Source organism: Trichosurus vulpecula, chromosome 1 (genome assembly GCF_011100635.1).
Source record: "Trichosurus vulpecula isolate mTriVul1 chromosome 1, mTriVul1.pri, whole genome shotgun sequence".
In the NCBI taxonomy this organism is placed as follows: domain Eukaryota; kingdom Metazoa; phylum Chordata; class Mammalia; order Diprotodontia; family Phalangeridae; genus Trichosurus; species Trichosurus vulpecula.
This window is the reverse complement of record NC_050573.1, coordinates 79450847-79469084: the sequence shown is the minus strand read 5'-3', so window position 1 is coordinate 79469084 and position 18238 is coordinate 79450847. Positions and strand designations below refer to the sequence as shown.

The 18238-nt window shown below is 38.8% G+C and overlaps 1 pseudogene; it reads right to left on the bottom strand.

The window, feature by feature from the left end:
* Nucleotides 1–456: 456 nt before the first annotated feature.
* LOC118833571 lies at nt 457–17991 on the bottom strand (annotated as a pseudogene).
* Nucleotides 17992–18238: the final 247 nt, after the last annotated feature.

The window sequence follows — 18238 nt, the reverse complement described above, 5'->3', positions numbered from 1 at the left end:
ACAAGGAAAGGGAGAGAGGGATGAGGAAAGTGGGGGAGGGAAGAGAGAAGTGTACAGGAGGAAAATAAAAAACAGACATCAGAAGGAAGCAGAGAGGAGAAGAGAGAGATGGAAGGGAGGAGAGGACAAAAGAGCCTAAGGAAAGTGGGAGGAAAGGACAGTGGGAAGAAGAGGAGAGTGGCCTCTCTTTGACTTCCTCTACTGTCCTCTTCCCAACCCAGTCTGAGGCAAGTCCACAGTCTTCCTCAGCCTATCCCATGCCCCCAAGCCTTCCACTGACTTTCTTGTGGTGATTCTTCCCTTTCCTTTTTTCCTTTTCACTATGACAGCAACTGCCTCACCCCCATAGAGCGCAGATATCCCACAGGCTCAGCTTGGTTTCTCATCAGCTGCCTGTGGGGAATATCCCATTTGTACTCCAGTCAAATGCAGCCACCATCTGAAATTACCTTATTGTCAGCGTTGAGGACTGGTGGGGTGTGGTGACAAAACTTTCTGAACAAATATAATGGCTTCCATTAAAACAGATGCAATTTTAAATATTGCCAGCATAAAAACTGATGCTACAATTCTCCAGTCAGACCAAAATGATAGCTCCTTAAAAAGATACCCTGTAAGTGAAAAGGAAACCATAAGCTGATATTTAAGAGAAACAGGATATTCCTTCCCAGATCTCCTGGGGAAAGAGGACCGGGACCATCTGTTTATGGCCCTCTTGCATGTCCCCAGATCCTCCAAATCCTCTCCAAACCACTACTGGGCTCCAGTTATGTCTTATGCAGCACATTCTATTTGAATTAATCCAGTCTTAGAAAGCTCCTAGGACTCCATAATTTATGCACGTCCATAGAAGAGGGCAGAGGGACACTGAGCTCAGGGCTGCAAAGGGACTAGGTCTCAATTGAGGGTTCAAGACTGTTTGAAGATCAGGAGATTTAGATCACTTTTGGAAAGAGAGGAAAAAACTCAGGGTCAGGGAGCACTTAAAAGGATGCCTGCACATAGACTGGTGGACACAAGAAGGGCAGGACTACGCAGAGACTAAGGCTTAATCAGAGTTCAGGGCAGTACATGGGTTGAGGAGTAAGCAGATATGAAATGTTCCAAGTTGGGGGTGGATGGGGAAAATACAAATTGGGGCTACACTGAGGGGTCGGGACTGCACACAGGATCTGGGCTACTTAGGGACTGCTCAGCTGAAGCTTTATTGATATCCCATGATTCTATCACATTACTACCATACTTATCCCTTTCTTACCTTTGCATCTATGGTGTATCCACAGGTGATGAAGGGCCAATTCAACTTCAAATGCCAAAGTCACAATCAGGATTCCATTGATCTCACACAGCCAGGGAACTGACCTGAGAAGATAAACTAAAAGAAGCTCCTAGATGAAACATTCTGGAAAGATGGCAGAGGACACAAAAAATTTCCGGGCTCTCCAAATTTCCTCCATAAACAGAACTTCACCACAAAATGAAGGCAGAACAGCAAAAATAAAGGGGTAAAGCAATTGTCTTCCTAAGACAGCTTGAGAGGAACTCAGGAAAGACAGGCCCTCTAGATGCTGAGATTTGGCCTAAGTGAAGTATAGACACCTCCAGGCCAACTCTACTAAATCAACAAACAGCAGGCCATGGAGGCAACTCCTTCAGGAAGCAGACTAGGCCCCAGGAAATTTCACCTGACAAATTTTCATCTAATGAAAAGCTTGAGGATCAGATGGCTGAGTTGGGGAAGATTGAAAGATCCTTGCTCTCTCTGGACACCAGCCCTAGCAGTACTGACTAGACATGATCCTGGGCTGTGCCTGTGGGCAAGGAGGAGCAACTACATGCCACTGAGTGAGGTCCTGCAGAAAGCAAGAACATTTTCAGGATGTGACTGGTTGACCTAATTGTGTTTTAGGGCAGGAAATGAGTGCCTGAGGTTGAAACCCTGGACAGAATTCAGAAAATAACAGTAAAGAAAAACTCAAGCCTGAAGCACCATTACCCCCAAGTCAAGATTAAAACCCTATTATAATAATAAACTGCTAAAAATAAAATAAAACAAAATAGAAATGAGTAAGAAAAGGAAAAAAGAGCCCAATTATAGAGAGCTACTGTGGTGTAAAAGAAGATCTGGGTTCATATTCACAGGAAGACAGTGAGGGCAAAAAAGGCCCTCCTACCCCAAAGAGTTACAAAAAATTGTCACAAGCCCAAAAAGAGTATTTGGGAGAATTTTAAAAAGGACTTAAAAAATCAAAGAGAGTTTGAGGAAAATTAGAAAGAAAATAAAAGCAAGCAAGGAAATTATTTTTAAAAAATGTTGGCCAATTGGAAAAAGAGTCTCAAATCTTAAGGAAGAAAATAACTCCTTGAAAACTAGAATTGGGTAAGAGGAATCAAGTTATAAGACACCAAGAAACACTAAAACTAAAAAAAATAGAGAATTTGAAACATCTCGTTGGAAAAATTATCTGTACAATAGATTGAGAGATAATATAAGAATTATAGAATTACCTGAAAATTATGATCAGAAAAGAATCTTAACACATTATTAGAAAATACAAAATACAAATTTCCCAGGTTAAAAGAGGAGGAAATAAAATACTTAAATAACCCTATCTCAGAAAAAGAAATCAAACAAACCATCAATGAACTCCCTAAGAAAAAATTTCCAGGGCCAGATGGATTTTCAAGCAAATTCTATCAAACCTTTAAAGAACAATTAATTCGCATACTTTATAGACTATTTAGGAAAATAGGTGAAGGAGCACTACCAAATTCTTTTTATGACACAACTATAGTACTGATACTTAACCAGGAATAGTCAAACAGAGAAAGAAAATTATAGACCAATATCCTTAGTGAATATTGATGCAAAAATTTTAAATAAAATATTGGCAGAAAGATTAGAGCAACTTATCAGAAGAGTAATACACTATGACCAGGTAGAATTTGCTCCAGGAATGCACAGCTGATTTAATATTAGGAAAACTATCAGATCACATCAACAACAAAACTATTAGAAACTGTATGATTTTCTCAAGAGATACAGAAAAAGTTTTTGACAAAATACAACACCCATTCCTATTAAAACACTATAAAGCATAGGAATAAATGGAGTGTTCCTTAAAATGATACAAGGAGCATCTACCTAAAACCATCAGCAAGCATTATATGTAATAGGGATAAGCTAAATCCATTTCCAATAAGATCAGGGGTGAAACAAGGATGTCCATTATCACCCTTATTATTCAATTTGGTACTAGAAATGTAAGTTTTAACAACAAGAGAAGAATAAATTGCAGGAATTAGAATAGGCAAAGGAGAAACTAAGTTGTCACTCTTTGCAGGTGATATGATGATCTACTTAGAGAATCCTAGAAAATCAAGTAAAAACCTACTTGAAATAATAAAAAATCTTAGCAAACTTGCAGGATATAAAATAAACTCACACAAATCCTCAGCAATCCTATATATTACTAACAAAGCCCAACAGCAAGAGACAGAAAGAGAAATTCCATTTAAAATTGCTATAAACACTACAAAATATTTGGGAGTCTACCTGCCAAGACAAACCCAAGAACTATATGAACACAATTATAAAACACTTTCCACACAAATGAAGTCTGTTCTAAATAATTGGAGCAACATCAGTTGCTCATGGTTAGGCCAAGCTAATACAATAAAAATGACAATTTTACCCAAATTAATTTACTTATTTAGTGCCATACCAATCAAATTACCAAGAAATATTTTATAGAGCTAGAAAAAATAATAACAAAATTCATCTGGAAGAACAAAAGGTCCAGAATATCAAGGGAATTAATGAAAAGAAATGCTAGAGAAGGTGGCCTAGCCATATGAGATCTTAAACTGTCTTACAAAGCAGCAGTCATCAAAATTACTTGGTACTGGCTAAGAAATAGCATGACAGAACAGTGGAATAGGTTAGGTACACAAGACACCATAGTCAATGACTGCAGTAATCTACTCTTTGATAAACCCAAAGAGTTCAGCTTCTGGGATAAGACCTCATTTTTTCACAAAAACTGCTGGGAAAACTGGAAAATAGTATGAAAGAAACTAGGCATTCACCAATATCTTACACCATATAACAAAAATAAAGTCAAATTAAGTTCATGATTTATATATAAAGGCTAATACTATAGGCAATTTGGGAGAGCAAGGAATACTTTACTTGTCAGATTTGTGGAGGAGGGAAGAATTTATGACCAAGCAAGAGACAGAGAGCATTACAAAATGCAAAATGGACAATTTTGATTGTGTTAAACTGAAAAGGTTTTGTACAAATAAAGCTGATGCAACCAAGATTAGGAAGGAAGCAGAAAATTGGGAAAGAATTTTTGCAACAAATATCTCTGATAAAGGTCTCATCGCCAAAATATATAGGGAACTGAGTCAAATGTGTAAGAATACAAGTCATTCCCCAACTGAGAAATGGTCAGAGGATATGAACAAGCAGTTTTCAGAGGAAGAAATTAAAGATATCTATAAGCATGTGAAAAAATGCTCTAAATCACTATTGATTAGAGAAATGCAAATCAAAACAACACTTAGGTACCACATCTTTCCTGCCAGATTGGCTAACATGACAAAACAGGAGAATTACAAATTCTTGAGAAGATGTGGAAAAATTGGAACACTACTACGTTGTTGGTGGAGTTGTGGATAGATCCAGGCATTTTGTAGAGCAATTTAGAACTATGTCCAAAGGGCTATAAAAATGGCATACCCTTTGACCCAAAAATACCACTTTTAGGGCTCTGTCCCAAAGAGATCATACAAGTGGAAAAAGGACCCATACATTAAAAAAATTTATTTTTGTGGTGGCAAAGAATTGGAAATCAGGGGGATCCCCATCAGTTGGGTAATGGCTAAACAAGTTGTGGTATATGAATGTAATGGAATACTATGGTGTTATAAGAAATGAGGAGCAGATGGACTTCATAATAACCTGGAAATACTTTTATGATCTGATGCTAACTGAGGAGACCAGAGCCAGAAGAACATTATACACAACAGCAGACACACAGTATCTGTGATGACTAATTTTGGTCCTTGAGACTTGACTCTTCTCAGCAATCCAAGGTTCTGAGACAGCTCCAAAAGACTCATGATGGAAAAAGTTATCCACATCCAGAGAAAGAATTACTGAGTGTGTAGGTAGATTGAAGCAAACTATTTGCTCTCTCTATTTTTTCTGTTTGATTTCTTCTTTTTCATGGTTGATTCCATTGGTTATAATTCTTCTTTACAACTTGACTATTGTGAAAATAAGTTTAATGTGAAGGTATATGGAGAACCTATATCAGATTCTATGCCATCTTGGGGGGTGAGGAGGGAGGAGAGGGAAGGGGAAAAAATTTGGAACCCAAAAACTTGTGGAACTGAGTATTGTAAACTAAAAATAAAAAATAAAAATTTTTTAAAAGAATGAGAGATACACACAGTTAAAAAGAAGGAATGGATCAGGATTCATTATGCTTTAATTGATGCAAAAACAGGCAATGGTAGCAAATATGATCTCAGACAAAATATGGCTAAAATAGATTTAATTAAAAATAGATCAACAGAATAAGTACATGTTCATAAAAGGTACTATAGAAAATTAAGTAATATCAATACTGAACCCCTATATTCACCAAATTCTGTAACATTTAAATTTTTAAAAGAAAAGTTTAATGAAATATAGGTGGAGAAGGATAGTAGAACTATATTAGTAGGGGACCAAAAGCTTTCCCTTTAAGAACTACATAAATCTAACAAAAAAAAATGTAAGAAACAAGTCAAGGAATTGAATAGAACTTTAGATAAGCTAGATATGACAGGTATCTGGAGAGAAATGAATGAAAATAGAATGCAATGTACCTTTTTCTCAGTGTTTTATGGAGCTTTTAAAAGATTGACCACATATTAAGACATAAAAGGTGTGGAGTTAAAAGGAGAAAAACAGAAATATTTAGAGTATCCTTTTCAGACCACAATGGAAATTAAACAATCTAATCTTAAAGAATGAGTGAATTGAAGAATAAATCATAGAAATAATCAATAATTCACTAAAAGCACTGATCAGAGGAAAATTGTATGTATTTATTTATATCTATAAATGCTTAGAGAAAAAGCAGACCAGTGAATTGTGTATGCAATATTAAAAAAAAACTAGAAAAAGAACAAACTAAAAATCCCCAATTAAACACTACTAGAAATCCTAAAAATTAAAGGTGACATTAATGAAACTGAGTGCAAAAATTATTGAATTAATAAATAAAACTAGCAGTTAGTTCTATGAAAAAATGAACAAAGTGGGGCAGAGCCAAGATGGTGGCTGGAAAGCAGGAACTACGTGAGCTCCCCCCACCCAGTCCCTCCAAAAACCTATAAAAAATGGCTCTGAAACAATTCTAGAACTGCAGAACCCACAAAACAGCAGAGGGAAGCAGGGCTCCAGCCCAGGACAGCCTGGATGGTCTCTGGGTGAGGTCTATCCCACACGGAGCTGGGAACTCGGAGCTGGGAGCTGGGAGCAGAGTGGAGCAGAGCAGAGCCCAACGTGAACTGCTTGGACCAACCAGACCAGGAGCCTGGTGCAGCATGTCCTAGCGCCCTGAATCAGTGAGCTGTGGCAGTTACCAGAATTCTCAACCCACAAACACCAAAGACAATAGAGAAGGTTAGTGGGAAAAGCTGTGGGAGTGGAAGGAGTTCACAGTTTGGCCACTGCGGGGAGGTGGGGCAGCTATAGCTGCAGCTGCTTCCAGCCCCAGACCAACCTGGTGGAAGGAATTAAGTGGCGGATCAGAGCAGGAGGGAAGAGCTTGCTGAAGATCTAAGCCCAGTCCGGGTTGGCGGTTCTTGGGGAAGGAGGAGTGCTGGTGTGGCAGAGCTGGCGCATCCCCCCAGGCGTGGGACATAGTTCTCTAAACTCTGACAGAAGGGAGGGCTGACTGGGGAACAGGGAAACCAGAATATATGCCATCTTGGAGTGGGGGGGAGGGTAGAAATGGGGAGAAAATTTATAATTCAAACTCTTGTGAAAATCAATGCCGAAAACTAAATATGTTAAATAAATAAATTTAAAAAAAAGAAAAAGCCAATAAAACAGACAAAACATTCATTAATTTGATGAGAAAAAAAGTAGAAAAACATAGCATTAGAAGTAAAATTGAATAGGGTGAATACACCACTAACAATTTTGAAGTTAAGACAATTATAAGGAGTTATTCTGTCCAACTATATGGCAATAAATTTAGCAATTTAAATGACATGGAAGAATATTTACAAAAATTAAAAATTGCCTTGGTTAGCCAAAATAGAATATCTAAAAAACCTATTTTAAAAAGAGAAACTGAACAGGCCATAAAAAAGCTTCCAAAGAAAAAACCACCAAGGCCATATGAGTTTACAGGAGAATTCTATCAAACATTTAAAGATCAACTAATTTCAATATTAAATAAATTATTTGCTATAATAGGCAAAGAAGATACCCTGCCAAAATCCTTTTATGAAACAAAGATGATACTGATACCAAAACCAGGAAGAGTAAAAACAGAGAAAGAAAATTACAGACCAATTTCACTAATGAATATGGATGCAAAAATCCTAAATAAAATACTAGGCAAAAGAGTACAGCAATATATTACAAAGATTATACATTATGATCAAGTGAGATTTACACCAGGCATGCAGGAAGGGCTTAACATAAGGAAAACTATTAACATAATTTATTATATCAATAATAAATATTTTTAAAATTATATGATCATATCAATAGATGCAGAAAAAACTTTTGATAAAGTACAATACTCATTTCTGTTTTAAAACACATGAAAGTATAAGAGGATTTTTCTTAAACTTATAAAAAATATTTATCTAAAACCATTAGCATATAATGGGGATAAGTTAGAATCCTTCCAAGTAAGATCAGATGTGAAACAAGGATGCCCACTGCCATCAATCTAATACATTATTCTATTGGAAATCCTAAATAGTAAAAAGAGAAGAAAAAGAAACAGAAGGAATGAGAATGGGAATGAGATAATAAAACTATCTCTTTGTGCAGATGATATAATAGAAATCATATACTTGGAAAATCCCATAGATTCAACAAAAAATTTAGTTGAAACAATCAACAATTTTAGCAAAGTAGCAGTATATAAAGCCACATAAATCATCAGCATTCCAAGATGTCACAAACATAACCCTGCAAGAAGAGATAGTAAGAGATACTCTAGACAGCATAAAAAAACTCTCGACAGTATGAAATTCCTGGAAGTACACCTGTCAAAACAAACTCAGGAACCATGTAAGCAAAATTATTTTGAAAAAACATTTTGTACAAATGAAATCAGATTTAAATAATAGAAGAAATATTAATTGTTCGTGGATAGACAAGACCAATATAATAAAAGTGACAAATTTACCTAAACTAATTCATATATTCAATGCCATTCCAACTAAATTAGCCAAAAATTATTTTACTGTACGAGAAAAAATAACAAAATTCATTTGGAAGAACAAAAAGTCAAGAATATCAAAGGAACTAATAAAAAATGTAAAGGAAGGAGATGTAGCTGTACCAGATCTTAAACTATATTATAAGGTAGTAATTATCTAAACTATCTGGTACTGACCAAGAAATAGAAAGGTAGATCAATGGAATGGAGTAGACATATAATTTACAGAAGCAAATAAATATGGTAACCCTGTATTTGACAAGAATACCAGCCCTGGAGTCAGGAGGACTTGAGTTCAAATCCAGCCTCAGACACTTGACACACTTACAAGCTGCGTGACGTTGGGCAAGTCACTTAACCCCAATTGCCCAGCCTTCCTCCCTCCAAAAAAAAAACACAAGTCAGAATCACCTCTAAGTCTCTTCCTACAAGTGACCACCCAGACTTTGCTTAAAGACTCACAGGAAGGGGTAGCTCATTACCTCCCATAAGGGAAGGACCCTTTCACTTTGGTATTGTTCTAATTCTTAGGAAGTTTTTCCATACATCAAGCCTACATTTGCTCTTTTGGAACTGGTGTTACAGAAGAAGATTGCGATTAACTGTTCCAAATTGTTATTACACTTTACTTCTGCTTTTTATGAAGTACACACATCTTAGCCTGTAGGCTGATTGGCTATGCTCAAATGGAAAAGGAAATGGAGTACAAGCAGGTGGGAGCTATGTAGCCAAAGAAAGTTAAGATTTGTTATTGGGATATTGAAATAGGAACTCAGGAACTTCAGATATGGTAAGAGGTAGGATAGGAACTTAGGAGCATAGAAAATTCTTGTAAGGAAAAGCTGGGGACAAGCTGGAACCGGTAAGTAGAAAGTCAGTTTAGTAAGCTTTGAGTATTACCTGGTGCCTCACACAGATGTAGCACCCTGAGCAACTGGTCCAAACCTACCACCAAAGTTAAGATATCAAACATGGTCCCCATTGCACCCCAACTGGACTTCATACATAAAGGGGGACTATTCCAGCTCTGCTCACCTTTCCATTGTGCCTGCTGGAATTCCTTTTCTTTAATTAACAAGCCTTCCTTCCTTTCAGAACTTTTTCTTACTTTATGTTTCTTAATTCAGAAAATGGCTTTGATTATTAACATCTTTCTCTCTTTCTCCCTCCATCTTCTAGCACTTACTGAGACCTATCCTTCCCTAGAGGTCACTGCTTTCCTTGGATGCACCTTTTCTCATATCGCTCAACCTCACTTGTCTTTGTGAGGGAGTCAAAATAGAATTCACTTCCATTGCCATTTTCTGCTGCTATAGAACCCTCAGTAATCCTCTGCTTACACAATCCAATTAGTTGACAGTTACCTGCCAGTCAGATCTTTCTCCCTCCTTTTTCAAAAAGCTCACATCAGTCATGTTAATTTTAAACTCCTGTCATACTAGGGCATATTACATGTATGTTGATATTCCTTCAAATACTCTAGCCTCTCAGTTTCTCAATCTTCTCAATTCCCATGACTTAATCCTCCATGCCAACTCATCCACACAAAGGCAGAGATTGAAGTACCTTTCCCCTTGCCATCACTCACAAATTTCCACTTCCATGATCAAGAATTTTGACATTCCATGATCAAATCATACCATCATACTATCATATCATCTCTCTCTATACCTCACCTCTCCTCACTCCAAAGATCTTCCTTCTCAACCTAATCTTGGTCCCTATCATGAGTTCCAGTCTTTCCAACCATTAGTACTTTTTCAGGCCATCACCCTTACCATAACTTCACTTGCTTCCCCTCCTAATCCTGACTATTTTCATTGGTTAAATATTACGCTGTCTTCTGCTCTTCCATCCCTTTCCCTTGCCTCACTGGTGGTTAAACTTTACCAAACCTCATCTCTAGATGACTTCTTCTATCTGTCTCTCTTGTTCTTAATCATATGCTGATGAACATATCTAGAGGAAGTTATGAAAGTTATTGAATAAGTCTACTGCAAATATATGTCATTTGCAATGACCAGCCATGACTCCAGACAACCCATACCCTCCTCCTGATGGAGAGATGATGGATAAGGGTACAGATTTAGACATTAATTTTTGCATAGAACCAATGCAGGATTCTGTTTTTTCTTGACTATGCTTTTTATGTTACAAATGTTTTATTTTTTATTTCTTTTTCAATAAGGGGAAGGGAAGTGAGGAGAGAAGATAGATATTGTTCATTGAAACATTAAAATACATTTTCCTAAAAATCAAATTTATATCTAATCTCAGCTGTGCTCTCAACACAAGATTTTTTTTTCACTAATTTCTCATTCTTTCTCTATTCCACTTCCCACAGTGGCTATTTCAAACCTCCACTTCTTTCAAGCTTCCTATATCACCTCTTTCTATATCTGAAGACCTTGCCTCATAGATTATTCTACATTTAATCTCTCCTCCTCTTCTCAACCTCTTTAAATTCTTAACATCTTCCTTCATATTCTCCTCCTTTTTTTAAGTTTCTGGTGAAGAGGAAGACCTTTTCCAGGCCAAGGCCAACCTCTCTATGTAAAGCTTTAAACCTATCCTCTCCCATCCTGTCTAGCAGATGGCCACTGAAATCACTGCCTGCCCTCCCCCTCACCACATACATAGGTAGATAGATAGATAGATAGACAGATAGATAGATGTGTGTATATTATATATATATATATTTATGAATATATATACATATATTTTTTAGTTGCTACATATTGCAAAGTCTACCTCTAAACATCTCTTACATTAATCGCTTTCTCTGTTGTTATGGACACCCATTAATACAAGCCTTTGTTAACTTTTGCTTGGATTATTACAATAGCCTCCCAATTGGTCTCCCTACTTCATGAGTCTCTTCTCTCCAATTCATCTTCTACTCAGTTGCCACAAGGATTTTGCTAAAGCACATGTCTAACCATATCTATCTTCAAATATAAATAATTTCTCCCTAGGTGGCACAGTGGACAAAGTGCTGGGCCTGGACTCATCTTCCTTAGTTCAAATCCAGCCTCAGATAATTGCCAGCTGTGTAACACCGGGCAAGTCATTTAACCCTGTTTGCTTGAAGTCCAGTTTGGGGTTCAATGGGGACCATGTTTCATATCTTAACTTTGGTGATGAGTTTGGGCCAGTTTTTCAGGGTGCTATATCTGTGTGAGGCACCAGGTAATACTCAAAGCTTACTAAACTGACTTTCTACTTACCAGTTACAGCTTGTCTCCAGCCTTTCCTTACAAGAATTTTCTATGCTCCTAAGCTCCTATCCAACCTTCATGGAAAATGAGCTGGAGAAGGAAATGGCAAACCATTCCAGGATCTCTGCAAAGAAATCCTCAAAATCAGGTCACAAAGAGTCACACATGATGGAGCACCAGTTTCCTCTTGGGTCAAATATAAACTCCTTCCTTTGGTGTTTAAAACCCTTTACAACCTGTCTCACATTTGGAGCCTTATTATACACAACTTCCCTTCAGACACTCTAAGGTTGAGCCATATTTTCCTTCCTGCAGTTCTTCCCACTCTACCTTCCATCTCCATGCCTTTGCCTGCAATGTCCTCTCTTCTAGATTCTACCTTTTAGAATTTTCCACTTTCTTTCAAGTCTCAGCTCAATTCCATATGTCATCTTTCCAGATCATGTCTCCCAGATGCTAATACTGCCTCTCCAGAATTATCTTGCATTTCTTGTGCTTAGGTTTATGAGGCATGTGTCGTCTCTCCTGATGGAATGAAAACTCCTTGAGAGCAAAAACTATTTCCTTTTTCTCTTTTTATCCCTAGTACCTAGAATACATTTGACATACAATGTGTAGTTAACAAATTCTTCTTGTTGATTAATTGATTGATTCATATATACTATGTTCCTGCCAAACTGTAATCTTTGTCCTTCCTCCTCATCCCTCCCTTTCCCCTTTTCTTGCTTTACTTCCAAGGTGAGAATAATTGCTATGCCACCCCTATCTCTAAGTCCATTCTTCCTTCAAGGCCCATCTCAGGGGCCATGTACTTCCTGAAGTCTTTCTTGACCCCTTCCCACAACCAGGTAAAAGGGATTTCTCCCTCCTCAGGTTTCTCACAATTATTACCTGGATCTCTCTTTGTTCTTATCTCACATTTCTATCCATGACTTATTCCCACTTAGATTATCAGCTTTGTGAAGGCAAGTACAGAGTCTCAGCTAAAAGGAACTTATTTCGTTAGCCCAGACTATAAAGCAAAGTACACAACAGATTGTTAAAAAATGCTCACTGATTGAAATTTTTTTCAATTATTTTTATGAGTCAAAGATGACCCTCATTCAGACTCCTACTCCTCCAACCCCACCCAGGGTAGAGTTTGGCACTGAAGGAGAGGGAGGAAATTATTGCTTATATTTCCATGTGGCCTAGAAGAAGGCAGTTGGGTGGTACAATGGATAGAATGCTGAGCCTAAAGTCAGTTCAAATCTGGCTTCAGACACTAACTAGTCACCTAACCCTGAGAAAGTCATTTAACCTGTTTGCCTCAATTTCCTCACTTCAAAAGTTATTTAGAGAAGGAAATGGCAAACCAATCCAGTGGTTTAGGATAACTCTAATTTTAGGAGGCAACATAGTAAGAAAATCTCAAATGGGGTAATGAAGGATGGGACAAGACCATAATGACTTAACAATAACAATCACAGCCTGGCACATGATTTGCAAGCAATAAGTTCTTCACGAAAGTGAATGTGAAAGAAAGCCATAAATTAGGAATATAGAGTAGAGGATGGTATAGGAAAGAAATTTGACTAGTCATTTAACTATAAGGATAGGTGAGAGGAGCAGGATTCTAAGGATGGGCATTTGGAGATGAGTGACCTTGAAGGGCGTGGACTGAGGGGCAAAGCGTATCCCATAGCAAGTGACCAAGGACTGGGCAAAAGGCAGGCTCCCAAGTCCCAGCATTCCAAAGTCCTTGTCCCCTCCCTGACTAGGCATGCCTGATGAGCCAGATAGGAAGCCCTTACCCCAGTTTCCCCTCATAATTACCTTGAAATAGCAGAATCAAAACTAAAACAATTAAAAACACCATGGTCCAAAAGACAAGGAGTATAAATGATTTTGATAGCATAGTTGGTGACTCAGGTTCTTCACCTAAAACAAAATTGCACATGAATATCAGAACTAGGGCTGTCATGAGGATCCTTACAATACTTTTTCTGCTCACCTCCAGCTCCCATCCTCCCATTTAGCAGAGAGCAAAGCCATAGATATGGCCAAATTCTCAGCCCTTCCAGTCATGGCCACTTCCTGTGCCAACCTTTGTATTTTACAGCAGACACATCTTTCCCTTCCACCAATAGCATTACCATGACCATATCTCCTTTCTCTATGCCTAGCTCAGGTCATATCATCTGGTGTTAGCCCCACTCCCCATTTGTGAAATACAACATTAGACTGTATTGATGAAGACACCATAAAGTACAAGTGGGATAGGGGGCCAATTTTGTGTATTTTTTAGACAGGTTTATACTGAGGGGATCTAAGAGATAAGAGGGAACTCAAGGGCCAATTTTGTTTTACACAAACTTATGGGGCAGTTAAGTGACACAATGAGTAGAGTAGTGGCCCCGGAGTCAGGTGGACTTGAGTTCAAATCCAGCCTCTGACACTTGACACACTTACAAGCTGCGTGACGTTGGGCAAGTCACTTAACCCCAATTGCCCAGCCTTCCTCCCTCCAAAAAAAAAAACACAAATCAGAATCACCTCTAAGTCTCTTCCTACAAGTGACCACCCAGACTTTGCTTAAAGACTCATAGGAAGGGGTAGCTCATTACCTCCCATAAGGGAAGGGCCCTTTCACTTTGGTATTGTTCTAATTCTTAGGAAGTTTTTCCATACATCAAGCCTACATTTGCTCTTTTGGAACTGGTGTTACAGAAGAAGAAAGAGCTGCTGTGACAACTAAGTAGGATAGGGATTTGGGGCTGTTTTTCACTCAGAGCTTCCTTGAAACTGAGAAGATATGGCTAAGCTATTGCTTCTGTCTCTGTAGGGGGCTTTCTTTCCTTGTTTTAGGTGAAGGAGTCCTGAAAATGGCTACAACCCTGTGGACTTCAACAGAAAGGCTAGAGCCCTTTGCAAAGATTTGCCAGGAGTCATAGAGTAAAAAGTAAAGTCCAAAAGAACCAAAATGACCCAGGCTGTTGTAGGATAGATGCAGGCTCATCCATCCATAGGCTATGCCATCTTTGGAAGTCAATTTGGTGGGAACAATGTTATGTAGAACTGGTCTTAAGTTTGATTCTACTCCTCCCAGAGACTGAGGTGGGACAGGGAAAATCATACCCCAGGTGTTGGGAGCAAATATTTGTAATTATGTTCTTGCAATATTTTAGTAAATATCCCTTTCTAAAAATCTAATAGATATTAATTGCTTAGATGGAAATTGAGCACTAATCATTAGCAATTAACAGTGGTGAGAGCATAAGGGGATGAGGACTGAAGCTCTGAGATGGTACCCTCAAATCCTAAAAAGAGATGAAACCAGTCTCACTCTAGAAGACAAAGGTGAGAGAATAGCTGGCATATAAAACAATCATAATTATCACAAGATCATATATTTAGACCTGGAAGAGACTTAGGCTATCAAAGCTATTCAATCCAGCCTTCTAATTTTACATATGAGGAAACTGAGGCACAGAGAGGCAGGAATATACAGCCAGTAAGTGCTTCAAGTAGGGCTTAAAATCATGTTGTTCTGATTCTGGACACAGTTCCCTAGCTGTTATACCCTGAATCTTGGTCCTCCATTAAAATGTAGAACAAGAAGGGACCTTTGGAACCAACTTAGTCCAACTCCCTCATTTTACAGATGAGGGACTGAGGCCTGTAGAAGTGAAATGACTAGTCTAAGATCATTCACATAGTTAATAAGAGAGCCAGGACTTGAATCCAAATCCTTTGACAACAAATGCAATACCATGTTGCCTCCTAAAATTAAAATGATCCTAATGTGATTTGGATTGAAGCAAGAGTGATTCAGTCACAATATAAAATTCAGTATCAAAAAGGGTTTGATTTTCCTCATTGTGCTCCAACACCCTGCCCCTAACCCACCTTTCCTTAGAAATATCCCATGCCCCAGGTCACTGGGACCAGAATTTATAGACTCTGTATTTCTCAAGCCTCAAAGTGTTCCTTGGCTAGATTAGTTTGAGAAGTGCTATTCTTCCTCATCCCCCATATCTTCCCATCTGGTAGTTTTGTTCCAGTCTGTCTACATGTGCTTGACTGCTATGGCCTTGAGAAGTAGAAGCCTAGAGAGGTGAACTGCTATAGAATATATGTGTGGCAGAAGGAAAGAAAGAAGAAGCACAAAAATGGTGTTCCTCCTTCTACAACCCCCACCCCTTCCCAATTTCTTCCCTTTGAAGCTTTCTATTTTCTCCCACTTTTCTTCTCTCCCTTCTCAGTAAATCTTCTTAAAGAGAATGTTTGGAATTTCTCTCTTTATGTGCTCCCCAATCTTAGCAATGCCTATCATGTTCTTCCTGTCCCATGCCCCAAGGCTATTGAGTCTGAGGTCTTTGGAATGGAAAGAACATGGAGATTCCCAGAGAAGAGCTGGCAAATAATCCAAGGGAATCAAGAGGAGTATGATCCAGATGGTAAACAGCTTTGAGATTATGCCATAAAACAAAACTGCTAAAATTTAGCATTCTCATTCTACCAGTTTGGTGATTGTCATAGCCTGGAGAAGAGAAGACTTAGCCAGGGCATGATAATTGTTTGCCTGTTTTAAGAACTAGGCTCTGGAAAATGGATTAGACTTGTTTTTATAGTCCCTCTGGGACAGAGCTAGTAGCAGTGGGCAAAACTCTGCAGAGAGGATGATTTCAGTATGATGTCAGTATAAACTTCTTAATGGTGAAATTTATCCAGAAGTGAAGAAGGCTGCCACCCCCAGGGAAGTAGCATGATTTCTCATTACAGTGTCTAAGTAAATGCTGGAAACTCTATTCAATTCCACATACATTCATTGATTATCTTCCATGAACAAGGCAACAGGGGAGGGGCCAAGAATATAGGCCAAATGAAAATATGGACCTGCTGGGCATGTAGAGAGACATTTCTTGTTCACAGAGGTATTGGAGTAGATGGACTGGGAGGTCCCTTTCAACTACGATATTCAGGAATCACAGAGCTAGGAAGGAAGTTCCCCCACCCATATAAGCACACAAACATGCCCAGTCCAGGGCCCATCTCTTTACCTAAGACCTTCAGCTCCATGTCAGCTTGCTCTTGGTGAAAACTATCTGCAATGAGACACATGTACCTTCCTGCATCCAAGAGTCTCACATCTCGTATCTTCAGGGTGACATTCCCACTTGTGATGGCATCTCTCACCAGTTCTGTCCTCCCTTTGTAATCAGGGGCCTGGTCTCCAAACTGATCCACCCCATCTTGATAAAGATGTACCATCTGAGTAGATTGCAACCAGAGCACCTCCATGTGCTGAGCACTTTGAGGTGGGTACAGGTAACATGGTAACTCTGCCTCTCCCCCAAGTGATGCCTGGATGGGTTCTGCTGGTCCAATAACTCTGAACTCTCCTGTTCAATCAGGCAGAAAGAGGAGGTAAGAGGTCAAAAAGAACAGCATAGAGCAGATGGGGTCAGATTTCAGTATGTAAAATGGACAAAAGAAAGGAACCTTTAAATAGGATGGGGAGAGAGAAAGTATGGTGGGAGATTTCAGAGAGAGAGAAGTAAAGAAGGAGGGGATAGATTATGAGGATAATGAAAAAGCCCAAGCAGAGAGAACATAGGGAAGTTAAGAAAATCCCAAGAAAGGATTAGGAGAAAATCAGGCATATGACTCAGGAAAACATGGAGAATAGGGTCAGACAGAATCTCTATATGTACAATTATAAGTCTTCAAAGCTCCTGCTCCAGGCTAGAAGAAATCAAATAAATAGAACCAAACACTTACCTAAGGCTGCTTTGGGTATCATGAGGAGAAGGGAGAAAGCAATGAGAGAAGTAGAGAGACTGGCTCCTAAAGGCCTGAGAATTTCCATCACACCTGGGAGAGAACACAAGGAAGGAGGAAGAGGAATCAGTGACTGTGGTAGGGATATGAGCATGGGAGGACAGATGATTATAATGGAGAAGAGGGACAATATCTCTGACAGGGACACAAGGGCCCAGTGAATTTCTGTGACATAGGAGGACCAGCGTATAGGAGGAACATAGGAGGGCTGTGACTGTGATAAAAATATTGATGTTGGCTGTGATAAGGACACAGGACACCAATAGCTATGACAAGGACATGAAGGAGCTTTAAAATAACAAAGATACCATACCATGATTGTGACAAAGAGAATCTGGTGATAGTATCTATGAAAGATATTGAAATGACCATATGAGGGGTGAGTGGGGATCACTCACCTTGAACTGATAGCAGATCTCCTTTAAGTGGGGAGGACCCTGAGGACCCCTTAAGGATGCCTCTCCACTAAAACTTATATTCATTCCTTCTTCCCTAAGCACAAAGGGGTCTTCATGCCAAGGAACTTTTGAGATAGGTAGAAATCCAAGAATACAAGAGGTATCTAGGAAAGAAAAAAAACAAGGAGGGATTTGTTCAGTCTGAGGCTCCCCTCTTAACCAGGTATGTGGGGAGGCTCATGTGTCTCAGATCCCCCTTTAGGAGGAAGGCAGGATGGTCTGCTGCTAGTTCTCCCTCCTGATTGCTCCACATGGGGACCAAGGAGCAAAA